The sequence below is a fragment of the Ochotona princeps genome, chromosome 3 (assembly GCF_030435755.1).
Source record: "Ochotona princeps isolate mOchPri1 chromosome 3, mOchPri1.hap1, whole genome shotgun sequence".
Lineage (NCBI taxonomy): Eukaryota > Metazoa > Chordata > Mammalia > Lagomorpha > Ochotonidae > Ochotona > Ochotona princeps.
Window position 1 is genome coordinate 14432019 of NC_080834.1, and position 12516 is coordinate 14444534.

The window sequence follows — 12516 nt, forward strand, 5'->3', positions numbered from 1 at the left end:
ATCAGGAACTGGAGCGAGGGAGCGTGGACGGGAGCGTCGTCGCCGGGGCCGGCGCGGGCCGGGGGCCGGGAGGGCCGTGCGGCTGTCCCCGCGGGACTGCCACGCAAACCCGAGCCAGAAGCACAGAGAGGGTCGCCCTTTCGTCTGCCCCACCCCCACCCCCTTCTGCAAGTTCCAGAGCTCCCCAAAGCAGGTACGTCCCCTGGCTGACTCCTCCCGGGACTGCCCTAAATGGCGAGGTGGGCAAAGAGTGGCAGAAGTAAAGTTGGAGGCGAGGACTGCAGCTTGCAGCTAAGTAAAACCTGGTAGAACCACGTCGCAAGTCCCGAACCGCCCACTTTTAGCACCTCTAGGCTTTGCGTGTGTCGGGGGGGGGGGTGAAAAGTAGGACACCTGCTGCGAGGAACGCGCCTCTGAAAGGCTGCGCGAGCGGGTGGAGGGGCCGACACCTGTCCTCTGCTTCCACAAGTAACAGGCGAGCGGTCCGCCGAGGCGGGGAAGGGCTCGCCAGGAGCTGCGGCGCAGCGGAGACGGCGGCAGCCACCGCGCGCCCTGGTGACCAGAAGCCAGCGCGGGCGCGCTGGGCTCCGACTTCGGGATTCCGGGATTTGCATTTATCAGCCTTCATTCAACCTGCCCCATTGTTAGCTCAAAGCTTGGCTGGGAGGGACCCGGACGCTGCTCCTCACTCACCTTTCAGTTTAAAATTCTCCTCCAATAAGAAGGTCCTGGAAGAGCTGGCAGCATGGGGTTGGCAGGGATTTTCTGGGCTTAGTGACAACATCAACCAAAGTCATTTTCTTTTCTCATGGGTGGATTTGCTCAGGAAGTTACAAATGACTGCCTGAGATTGTAGAGTCGGGTTTGGTTGCCTGTCCGCCTTGACGGACAGTTAGTGTGGGGGTGGCAGCTCCGCGACCTAGGCGCGCAAGATCTAGGGTTTCACCTTTTCATCCCACAGAGCCGATACCATAGAAACAACCCGATTGTCTTATTCAATTCAGCGGAGGCAATTACAATGTCACAGCAAAGCACCATGGGCAAGAAGAAACTTTATCCCCAAAGCAAGTCTGAAGGCTCAGAGAAATAAAAAGAAAAAAGCAAAAAGCCCCGCCAGAACAGCCACTTGAATTTCCTCCTGTCAGGGTACCAGGAAGGAATTAATTTAGAAAAGATATAAGGTCCTTAGACTCCATTGAAAATAAGACATCTCTCTAATATCTCCACACAGAGACCCTTGATTCTTCAGAAATAAAGTAGGTAACTCTGAGTTCAAGCTGCTTTTTGTTTGGTTGACATGGAGCATTTTACAATTGGCTTTGCTGGTAATCTCCATGGAGAGCAGGAAAGCAAGAAAAAAAAAAAGCCAGATAACCCTCCGTTGCCACCCCCACCTCCTGTGTTTGTTTTTCTGGAATCTGAAAAACCACAGATGCACCAGTTGAAATAAACTCGGAGGCAAAGCTCATGACAACAGCATTTGTTTGCTGTGAATTCTTTATTTTGATCCTTTTCATCAATTTTCATAATTTTGCAGCGCCTCTAAAACTTTACAATTCCACAATATTTCAAACCCCTACTCTTCTTTTCTCAATAAAGCATTGCAGATACACGTCCCAACTCACCCTGCCCACCTCTTCCCAAAAGTAACATTTCTGACATGTAGGTGGGTATTAATTACAAACGCTCTGAAATGTTGAGGATACATGTGTATGAGAATATTTCAAAACATTCGTGAAATAAATGAAAAAGTGGTAAGTTTATTTTTAGTGCAATAGATTATGAGAATAATTTGAAACTTTTCACACTATGATTTTTTTCCATGAGCTTTTTCAAGATTCCTTGGTATGCACAAACTTCCAATTTGTTTTCTCCAAAACAAAATTATTTTTAAATCCCATTTCCCATGAACTTTTTGAAATTCCCTGGGACTATAGTCTCAATCAGCTTCTCCAAGTCTTATTTTTAACGTATTAATCAAAGAAAAATCACGATCTGAAAACAAAAGACGTTGTCACATTGCTAACTTTTTGGAGAGAGAGAAGAGCTACTTTCCCCTGGCAGTGACAGTCAGAGGGAACAACAAAGGAACAGAGGGTAGTAAACAGCCTCCCCAGGTCACACAGACCCTCCATGGTTACCGACCAGTCACTAGAGAAAAACAGAACAAACCATACCCCCCACCCACCAACCGACCGCTTTCTTCCCTGGAGAGAAGGGAATTAGAGAAATGGGATCCCCCATACTTTTTGGGGTGTATGTGAAGTCTTTGCACAAGCTCTTGGTTTTGCAAGCAACAATCTTTTAAAGAGGATTTACGGCTTTTGCAAGAGTAAGGGCCTCATGCTGGCAGCTCAAACCCCACTGAAAAGCCTAAGGTTGATTCTCTGCTCCCACACGCTCAGGCCTCCGTCTGTACAGTGACGATGCTCTCCAGCATTCCTTGGACCGCGCCTTCCTGCATTCACAGAAAGGAGAGCACTGGGTTGTTTTTTTATATATAAATGGCATCGACTGCTGAAAGACATCCTTCCCGACCCCCACTCTCCTCACTTCCTGAGCGATGAGTCTCATTAATTATACCGGCACGTCACTGCCCAGCCTCCCTTCTAAATAGCTGCCAGATATCTACATATCACCTCTGCCTTGACACAGAATGTGCTCTGACATCAGGATCACAGAAGATCCTCTAAGAGGTGCCTGATAGGCGGTAAGATGATTGATGTGCCTGGTGAGCCCGCTGCGCTGCATAGCTTAGGGGTTTAGAAAACTGCACTGGGAGTCTGCTGCAGGCGATTGGTCTACTGTGCTGAAACGGTGCTTTCTGTTGCAGCAGAAAACTACAAGCAACGGTGTGAAGAAGGTGGCTAGTATTCCTTTCTTAATCAAAGTTTCAGTAAGGCCAGGGAACCATGACCATATAGCACATCAAGCAAGAGGAGCCATCCTGCTTCAGCACATACTCCTGGGGCACTGGCCGTGTACAGGGCACTAGTCTAGGCAGTAAGTCTTAGCTGGAATATAGATCGCATTCCTGAAGCAACTCTATGGGTTAAAACTTCCCAGTACAAATAACAAAACCTCAATTCAAGCTAGCTTGAGAAAATGAAATTAGCCAATGCACTGATTTCCACATTAAGATAGGAAAAAGATAAGGACTTCAAAAATGAGTGAGTCCAGCAATATAGCATCATCGTTTATCTCTTGTTAAAGAAAATAAAGATTCAGTGATACTTGTATGATGTAAGGAACACCTCCTCTCAGTAAGTACAGGCACCAGAGCAATATGTCTTACCAATGGGAAGAGAGGTTGGGCTCAACTCCAAAGAAAGAATGGGCCATGCCAGGCGCCGTGGCCTAGCGGCTAAAGTCCTCGCCTTGAAAGCCCCGGGATCCCATATGGGCGCCGGTTCTAATCCCGGCAGCTCCACTTTCCATCCAGCTCCCTGCTTATGGCCTGGGAAAGCAGTCGAGGACGGCCCAAAGCTTTGGGACCCTGCACCCGCGTGGGAGACCTGGAAGAGGTTCCTGGTTCCCGGCATCGGATTGGCGCAGCACCGGCCGGTTGCGGCTCACTTGGGGAGTGAAACATCAGATGGAAGATCTTCCTCTCTGTCTCTCCTCCTCTGTGTATATCTGGCTGTAATAAAAATGAATAAATCTTTAAAAAAAAAAAGAAAGAAAGAATGGGCCAGTGGGAATTTATAACCGAGAAACAGGATGGGGGGTGGGGGAAGCAGATGGAAAATTACTAAGAGGAAATATCAGAGGTAAGAGTGGCTCTCACTAAACTAACCTAACAGGATTCTTGCTGAAGACAGACCAGGCTCATCAGACATAACCTGGGGGTGGCAGGCTGGAGAATGAGGGACCAATTAGATTGTTATTGTGATCAGATAGCCAAGGTTTGGAATTCTTGCTAAACCAACTTAGCAGAGCTCTTTGTTAAAGCTGGGTTTTATAAGAAAATATAAGCACAGACCTAGAAGAAGGGTCAGAAATGTGATTCGAGCAAAGCTGTTTTATCACTTGCTTTGAAAAATTCCTTTTTCTCACTCCACTTGTTTCGGTGTTTTGACCCTGTTACCTGTGAGCATCTCCTACAGGTTGGCAGAAGTGACAGAGAATGACCAAGTCATCTCTGTTGGCAATCCAAGGAGAAAGAGTTTGCTTTTTTTCATCTGTAGGCAATACTGTTGGGAAGACTGTAATTGACCTGGCTCTGGTCATGTGTCCCTGTGTCCGTAGGTCAACAATAAGTAGAAACAGTTCTAGGTGGCCAGACCCTGGTAGTACAGCCACTGCTGTGGTCAGAGAGTTGGGGACTGTGAGTCCCAGCAAGCCTTGCCAAAACGAATTGGAATCACCACAGTGGGCTCACCAGTCCCCAGAGAGAGAGGGCTGCCCCAAATGAACACCAGAAGAATTCTAGCAGATAAAAAGGGAATGGTGGCCCTGACAAGATGGCTGAATGGCCTTCACCTTGCAAGCTCTGGGATCGAATATATGGGTACCAGTTCATGTCCCGACTGCCCAACTTCCCATCCAGTTCTCTGCCTGTGGCCTGGTAAAGTAGTGGGTGACAATCCAAAGCCTTGGGACCCTGCATTTGTGTGAGAGAGCCAGAGCCCCTGGCTCCTGGCTTTGGATGGGCTCAGCTCTGGCTGTTGTGGCCATTTAGGGATATAGCATTATAGAAAATCGCTCTGTCTCTCCTTCTCTTTATGAATCTGATCTGCTTTTTCAATAAAAATAAATACGTCTGAAAAAAAGGTGGGGAATGGCATGGGCACCCCCTCTAATGCCCCTCCCCAGGCAGCCACCAGAGAAGAACATGAACACCTTTGTACAGATTCTAATGTGTCTGACAGAGATAAACAGGTGTGAACGGATAAACCTGCCGAGTCCATGGGGAAGGATTGGAGTTGGGCATTGCCCAGGGATGAGGGTAAGGCTTGCGTGGCCCCAGTGGCCCTACTAAGCTGCACAAAGTGTGGAGGGGCCACCAGCAGAACTGCCACAGCCGGGGCCGCATTGTGTGTTTTTTTCACTCGTCCCGAGAATTTTCAAACACAGAAGTCAAATAGCCCTAATGTATCCGTCATCAATAACTTTTCACATCATGGTAATTTTATCTAGAAAGTTTTTGAAATACTTGTGTTCACAAATAAACACATTTTTAGAAGTTGGGTGTTGGCTTTAGAAAGAAATTATGCCTCCAAAACAGCTAAAGAAGATAAGTGTATAGAAGATCCTAGAAGAATGTAACAAAAATGAGGCCTGAGAAATGTCACTTACTTTTACCGTTCTAACTAGCACCTGACTTAAAGCTTTTACACACTAATGGAAATAGGAAGATAACTTATGACAAAATTTGACTTCTCATTCCTTAACAAGAGATGATAACATTTTTTAAAGTTGTATTTTTAAGTGAGCTGTTTTTATTTTTCTTATAATAAGGTGATATGGTTGTTTTCCCTTTTTGATGGGAATGTCACAAACCAACTTTGCCAGAAAATTTCACATTAAGTCCATCAATTCACAGAAGATTTTCTTAAGCCCAACCTACTTCTCAGGAGCTTTTAGTTCCCCAGGCCGGAATGGATACTTTTTTTAAGGCATAAAGTATGCTAATTAAAGTGGACTTTTCCCTTTTCTTTTTTTCTCTAACTTGTTTCATTGTGCTTTCTCCTGCAGTGGGAGAATGAAGTGTTTCAGAGGCAACAATAGTGTCAGTGGAGGAGACAGCCCGCTTTGCCTGCTTCCCCAGAACTGCTCAGGGCAGCCCCGCACCACCGGTTTCCACAAAGACCTCCCACAGAGCCAGTATCTGCACTCCGCAGAGAGCCGAGACACTGCTCTGAGACCTGGAGACCTCAACTTGGAAACTCCATGTGACTATCTTGGGATGGACTAGGCTCCCAGTCTCATTCCAGCATTAAACTTTCGCAAAATCCACCAATATAATTAAAAGAAAATTGGATCTTCATAATCTATCCAACTGTGGACCAGTCATTTCATAAAACAATCACTTTCATATACATTGAAAAGTTTATAAAGACATGAAACCTCTCTTGTAGAGAGAAAAATGAGGAAAGAAACTGGCAAAACAGGGAAAAATGCAAATTTTAAAGCTCTGAACAGTAAAAATGTATTTTCTATCAGAATAAAAATTCTTCCATTTCTCTTCTATTTGGAATTCTAATGGGTTGTGTATTCTTCATTGCTAACATGTCTTTCAACTGAAAAACAAAGCCAGGCTTTCCCACACAGAGCAAAAAGAAAAACTGCACTAAAAATTATGTTTTTGCTTCATTTATTTGTATATTTAAACTAAAAGGTAGGTGGATAATAAGTACTGTTCTTGTTTTTGTTAAGATTTTTATTATTAATTTGAAAGGCAGAGTGACAGAGAGACTAAGATACACACACGCACATACATGGGTGTGCTCATGCTGCACATAGAGAGAGAGCTGTCCCAAGGCTGTTTCATTCCCTGAACGGTCAGAACAGTGGGGTGTAGCCACGCCATAGCCAGCAACCAGGCACCCAGCAGGGCTCCCAGCTGGGGGGCAGGGACCTAAGCACTTGGGCTGCCTTCTGCTGCTTTGCCAGGTGCATTAGCAGGGAGCTGGAGCGGATGCAGAGCAGCCTGAGTTCCAATATGAGATGTATAGATGCAATTAGACTAGCAAAACAGTTCTAGTCAACATGAAGAGGCAAAACTTGAGTGAGCTTGGGCCCAGCGCCTTGGCCTAGTGGCTAAAGTCCTCGCCTTCAAAGCCCCGGGATCCCATATAGGCGCCAGTTCTAGTCCTGGCAGCTCCACTTCCCATCCAGCTCCCTGCTTGTGGCCTGGGAAAGCAGTTGAGGATGGCCTAAGTGCTTGGGACACTGCACCCGTGTGGGAGACCCGGAAGAGGTTCCAGGTTCCTGGCATCGGATCAGCGCGCACTGGCCCGTTGCGGCTCACTTGGGGAGTGAATCATTGGACGGAGGATCTTGCTCTCTGTCTCTCCTCCTCTGTGTATATCTGGCTGTAATAAAATGAATAAATCTTAAAAAAAAGAGAGAGAGAAATTTGAGTGAGCCACCTCATTCTTGAATTTGTTTATTTATCAAATTTGTATGAGAAATACAGAAGCGCTGGCCAGGGGAGAAGTAGGCTAAATATTGTAGAGAGAGCAAAAATCATCCGAGTTTCAATTACAGGACTCACTGCAGCTTGGGAGAGAGAGGTGGCTGAGCAAGGAAGGAAGAACTGTTACTATGTGTAACAAGCCCTGGAATGAGGGTGCATTTGTAAAAACAACAGAAGAGAGCGCTAACTACTTAGTTCCATCTCTAGATTCACAGAACGTAAATGAATGGTTAATCAAGAAAAAGCAGAAAATGGGCTGATCCCCAACACCTGAATTTTTTTAAAAGCTCATTTCTGCCTGGGTAACTCGTCATCCTTTAATTTCAGAAACGTATTCATCCTGCTCCTTTGGAACGGCGTACTGGATAATGAACCCTGCAGGGTGATTTTCAATAACCCCTGACCCTACCACCCTGCGGTGGCGGCAGGGACGTCAGATTAGCCCACGCACAGCTTTCCTGCTTCGGCCGCCCGCGGTCGCCCTGTCCACCGTGGTGGGACGATAGCTGCCGGCACTGCCCATGTCCTGACAGGAGCACTCAGATCCCGAGGATGAAAACCTTCACGAGTGGACCCGGGACGCCCACAAGTGACAAGGACCCGGCTGTGGACTCCGGACACGCCATCATCCAGGTGCCTGGTAGCATCGTTGCGATCCTTTGTCCGACTCCAGAATGAAGGAGTGACGGCTGGGAAGCTTGGGAAACACCCAGGAAAAGGGGGAGAGCAGGACTGACGGAGCCTGACTGAAGTTCAAGAAGCCTACTCCCCAGGCCCTACCCACCACTCCTCCCTCTCCTCTGGATGGGTCAGCGGGGGCGGGGGAGGCAAGAACAGGGACACTTTTGTGCTGCTAGCCAGCACACTCACTTTCAAATACTTCTAAAATTTGTGCTTTTCTATTATGTTTATGGGGGAGGGAGAGCTCCCATCCACTGAAACAGGGAGCCCTAACTCAGTCTTTCTTGTGGATGGCAGGCACCTTTCCCAACCCCCACCCTTTGGGAACTCATTTGCAGGAGCCAAGATTCAAATCCAGGCATTCACGGGTAAGAAGACAGTGATCAAAGCACAAAAAAAAAAAAAAAAAAAAAAAAAAAATTAACTAGAAATATTTATCTTGGCCATGTGCAAGCCTCTCTGAGCGGTTTTATTCTGCTGTCATCCTTCATATTGTTCTTTCTGACAGATCACAACCCATTCATCAGTTTTCACATCTCACTAACAGATCTTGATCTCCAGTTGAAAAGCAGGGCTCTGGGGACCAGGATTGTGGTGTAACAGGTTAAACCACCCAACCTGATGTAGGCATCAAATATGAGCCTGGTTCCAGTCCCAGGTGCTTCACTTTGGACCCTGCTCCCTACAAATGGTATAAGATGGCCCAAGTCTGTGGCTCCCTACACCCACGTGGGAGACTCAGGGGAAGCTCCTGATTCCTGACTGGTCTGGCTGAGCTCTGGCTGTTGTAGGCACATGGAGAGTGCACCAGTGATGGAGGAGTGACTCCTTGTCTCTTTTTCTCTCTCTGTGTCCCTAAAATAAAACATTTTGAAAATGAAAAAAGTAAGCAGTATTACTTGGAACACAATCAAGGTTGGCTTGATGGCGGGGAGGTGGAAGCCAGAGGAGCAGGGCAGCAGATCAGGCAGAGGCAGTTCAATCCATTGCATACTGGCATGTGTGGGTGCCAGTATGGGGTATGGGCCATGCAGGGCTAGGCTATCACACCTACTGGTTTGCATCAAAGCCAGGAATCGGGAGCAGACTGGGCAGGCTAGGCTGCAGCACCTACCCACAAGAGCTGGGATTGAAGGTAGGCTGTGCCAGGGCAGGCTGCAGTATCCAGTAGCAAAGGCCAACACATGAGATGGGCTATGCTGGGCTGAGTCAGAACTCTCACCAGCTCATACAAGATCTGTGGCTGGGAGCAGGCCTGGAGGGGAGCTAGGTGGACCCCTCAGCTAGGCTGCAGTTCCCACTAGTGAGCACAAGAGCCAGAATAGGGGCAGCAAACTGGGCTGGACATGGATGTAGCATCCCTCAGCATGGGTGTGGACTGGGTCTGGAATTTGCCAGACTGGGCTAGGCTCCAGCACCCGTTGATGCTCGCAAGAGCCAGGGTGGGTGTAGGACAGGCTGGGCTAGGTCTTAGCATCCACTGAAGTATATGAGAACTGGGTCTGGGGATGGAACAGGTAGGGTTGGGCTATAACACCCAATGGTAAGGGCAGGAATGGGTGTGGCCTGGTTGGGCAAGGCTGCTGTTCCTGCTAGGACAGGAGGTAGGCCAAGTCAGAATGGGTCAAAGACCCACTGGTGCACATGAGAACTGTGACTGGGAGGTTACCTGATAGAAGAGCTTGGGGAACTCCTGTCAGGACACAGTCCTTGCAGGTGAGCCCAAGGACCAAGGGCTGGGAGCATCCCAGCCTATGTGTAGGTCAGCTCTGGGGGTAGGCAGGGCTTGACCAGTTCATAGTGCTCACTGGTAGATGTGAGAATTACGACAGGGTGCAGATCAAGCTGGGTTGGGCCACAACACCAGCCAGTTCACATTAGGGCAAGACTGGGGACTGGCTAGGCCAGGCTAGGCTGCAGCACTCATTAATATGAGCTGAGAATGGGGGCAAGTTGGGCAGAGCCAGGCTGCAACACCTGCAGCAAAGGCCAAAGTGAGGTGGGCCATGCCAGACTGGGCCACAGCACCCACCAGCACACACAAGACTCTGGGGGTTTGGGGGCGATCCCAGTAGAAGGGCAGTAGAGGCTTCCCTGCTGGGCCACTTCTTCTACTTCTATTGAGCATGAGAGCTGGGACTACTGGTGGAACAGTCTAGGCAGTGCTACAAAACCCTTTAGCCTGCATGTTAGCTTGGTTAGAGAGAGAATCAGGCTGGGCTAAGCAACCACATCCACGGTGCAGGGATAATCCCAAGCAGGTACAGGCTGGTCGGGATAGAAGTGCTGGGATTGGAGACCAAAGCCTGTCAGGCTAAATTGCAGTACCTCCTAGAAAGTACAAGATCTGGGGCTGGGAGTGTACCTAATAAACTGGAGGTACCCCTCTGATGGGCTGCAACTCCCATGAGAACCAGGGCTGAGGGCGAGCCTAGGTGGACAGGCAGTGACACCTGCTGGCTTGAGGATGGGCTGCACAGTGGGGTCAGTTGGACTGAGCTAGACTACAACACCCATTGATGTGTATGAGAGCCAAATGGGATGCTGGGCAGCCTGGACCAGTCTGCTGCCCATACCTGCATACATAGGAACTGAGGCTGGGGGCAGGCCTGGTGGGGGTCATTGGGAGTCACTCTGACTGGGCTGCAGTTCCTGCTGGTATGAGTGAGGATCCCAGTGTGTGGTGGGTAAGGCTGGGCTGTGGCACAGCATCCATTGGTTTGCATATTAGATGGGGCTGGGGATAGAAGTGACAAGATGAATGCAACCACCAGTGTGTGTAGGCTGATGTGGTTGATGGCCTAAGCTGGACCCTTCACTGACTGGCACACACAGGAGTCAGCTCTGGGGTCACCTCTGGTGAGGTTTCTTTAGGGATCCCCTGAACTGAATTGCTGTACTCAAACTCACAGGATCTGTGGTCTGACCATGGAGTGCATGTGTCAGAACCAGGCCTCCTCAGGTGCTGAGGCCTGTGCAGTGGACAGCCTGCCTGTATGGTCTTGGGAGACATGACAGACCATTGAGGCCTTCAGAAGACATCTAGTACCAGACAACTATCTTGGCCGAGCTTTGACAGCAAGTATCTTGGCAAGTGGAGATTCAAAGGTGGACTATGTCAGCCAATGGACCGTGGAAGGAATTCCCCAACTTGCAGCAACAAATCAACAGCATCTCAGAATTATTGAAGCCACCTAAGTAATGCTCTCAGAACATGCTCCACATCGGCGACCCTGGAATAACATTGGGCAGCCTTCCTCCATCCCTGGGTACTGATGCGGTTAGGATACTGGGAGCAGCCCTCTCCCCTTCCCTTCCCTTCCCCCTCCTCCCAGATACAGGAAGAAAAAAATTGGAAACAATTGTCACACCCACCTTCCCCCATTCCTTGACCCTTCCCACCATAACTGGTGATCCACATGGGCATGCATCCTTTTCAACTATGAGAAGACCTGGGGCCCAGCGCAGTAGCCTAGTGGCTAAATCCCCACCTTGCATCTACCGGAATCCCATCTGAATGCTGGTTCCTGTCCCTGCTGCTTCACTTCCCATCCAGATCCCTGACTGTGGCTTAGGAAAGCAGTAGAGGGAGGTCCATGGCCTTGGGACCCTGCACCCACATGGGAGACCTGAAAAAAGCTGGCTCCTGATTTCAGATTGGCTTAGCTCTGGTCTTTTGGGCTGTTTGGAGAGTGAAACAGTAGATGGAAGATCTTTCTCTCTGTAACTCCTCCTCGCTTTATATCTGCCTTTCCAGTAAAACTAAATAAATCTTTTTTTTCTGTAGAGTGACAAGACCCAAAAAGACTTGCTAACACGACCCCACCCCGTAACACAAATGCTGAAACGCAATGAAGCCCAAACATCTTGCACAAAGTTATGCATCCTTGCCATCTTGGACACATAGGCTGTGGACTAGGCTGCCTTGGGATTGAGCAGGCAGGGAGAGAAACAGGTAAGAATCTCCCAAGCTGGGGAAGAACATGTGTGTTAGAGCCCCTGTCGAGTTTGCATGAAGCAAGAACTATACCCAAACGTGCTGAAGAGTCAGTCAGTGGACTCCCGCCTCCAAGAGGGAACAACAGAAACATCAAGACACCAGACAGAAGGCAGAACATGAAGGAACACTTGTCTGTCAACTTTCTTTGTTGCTGAAATATGTTTAGCACCAATGACAGTGCTGGATTATACGTACAGACACAGTTGTCATTCTTCTTTCAAACTTTATTCGTTATTGTTACGTATGATAAGCTGATATCAATGTTAATATTTTTAAATATAGATTTAAATTTGAATGGTAGAGTTATAGAGAGCAGGAAAGACAGATCTTCTGTCTGCTGTTTCACTTCTTAGATGGCCACAATGAGCTGAGCTGATGTGAAGCCAGGAGCTTCTTCCCCACATGGGTGCATGGTTCCAAGGACTTGGGCTTCCTACACTGCTTTCCCAGCCCACAAGCAGGAACCCAGTGTCACCTATGAGAATCAGTAGAGTCCCAGCTCCTCCATTTGAGATCCAGCTGCCTGCTAGTATACCTGGAGTATGAGGCTCAAGGACTTGGATCCCTGCCGGCAACACAGGAGAGCTTCCTTTACAGAGGTCCAAGTTTCTGGCTTTATCTGGTACAGCCACTGCAGCCATTTGGGGAGTAAACCAGTAGATGGATTCCTCTCTGTCTCTCACCCACTGTCTCT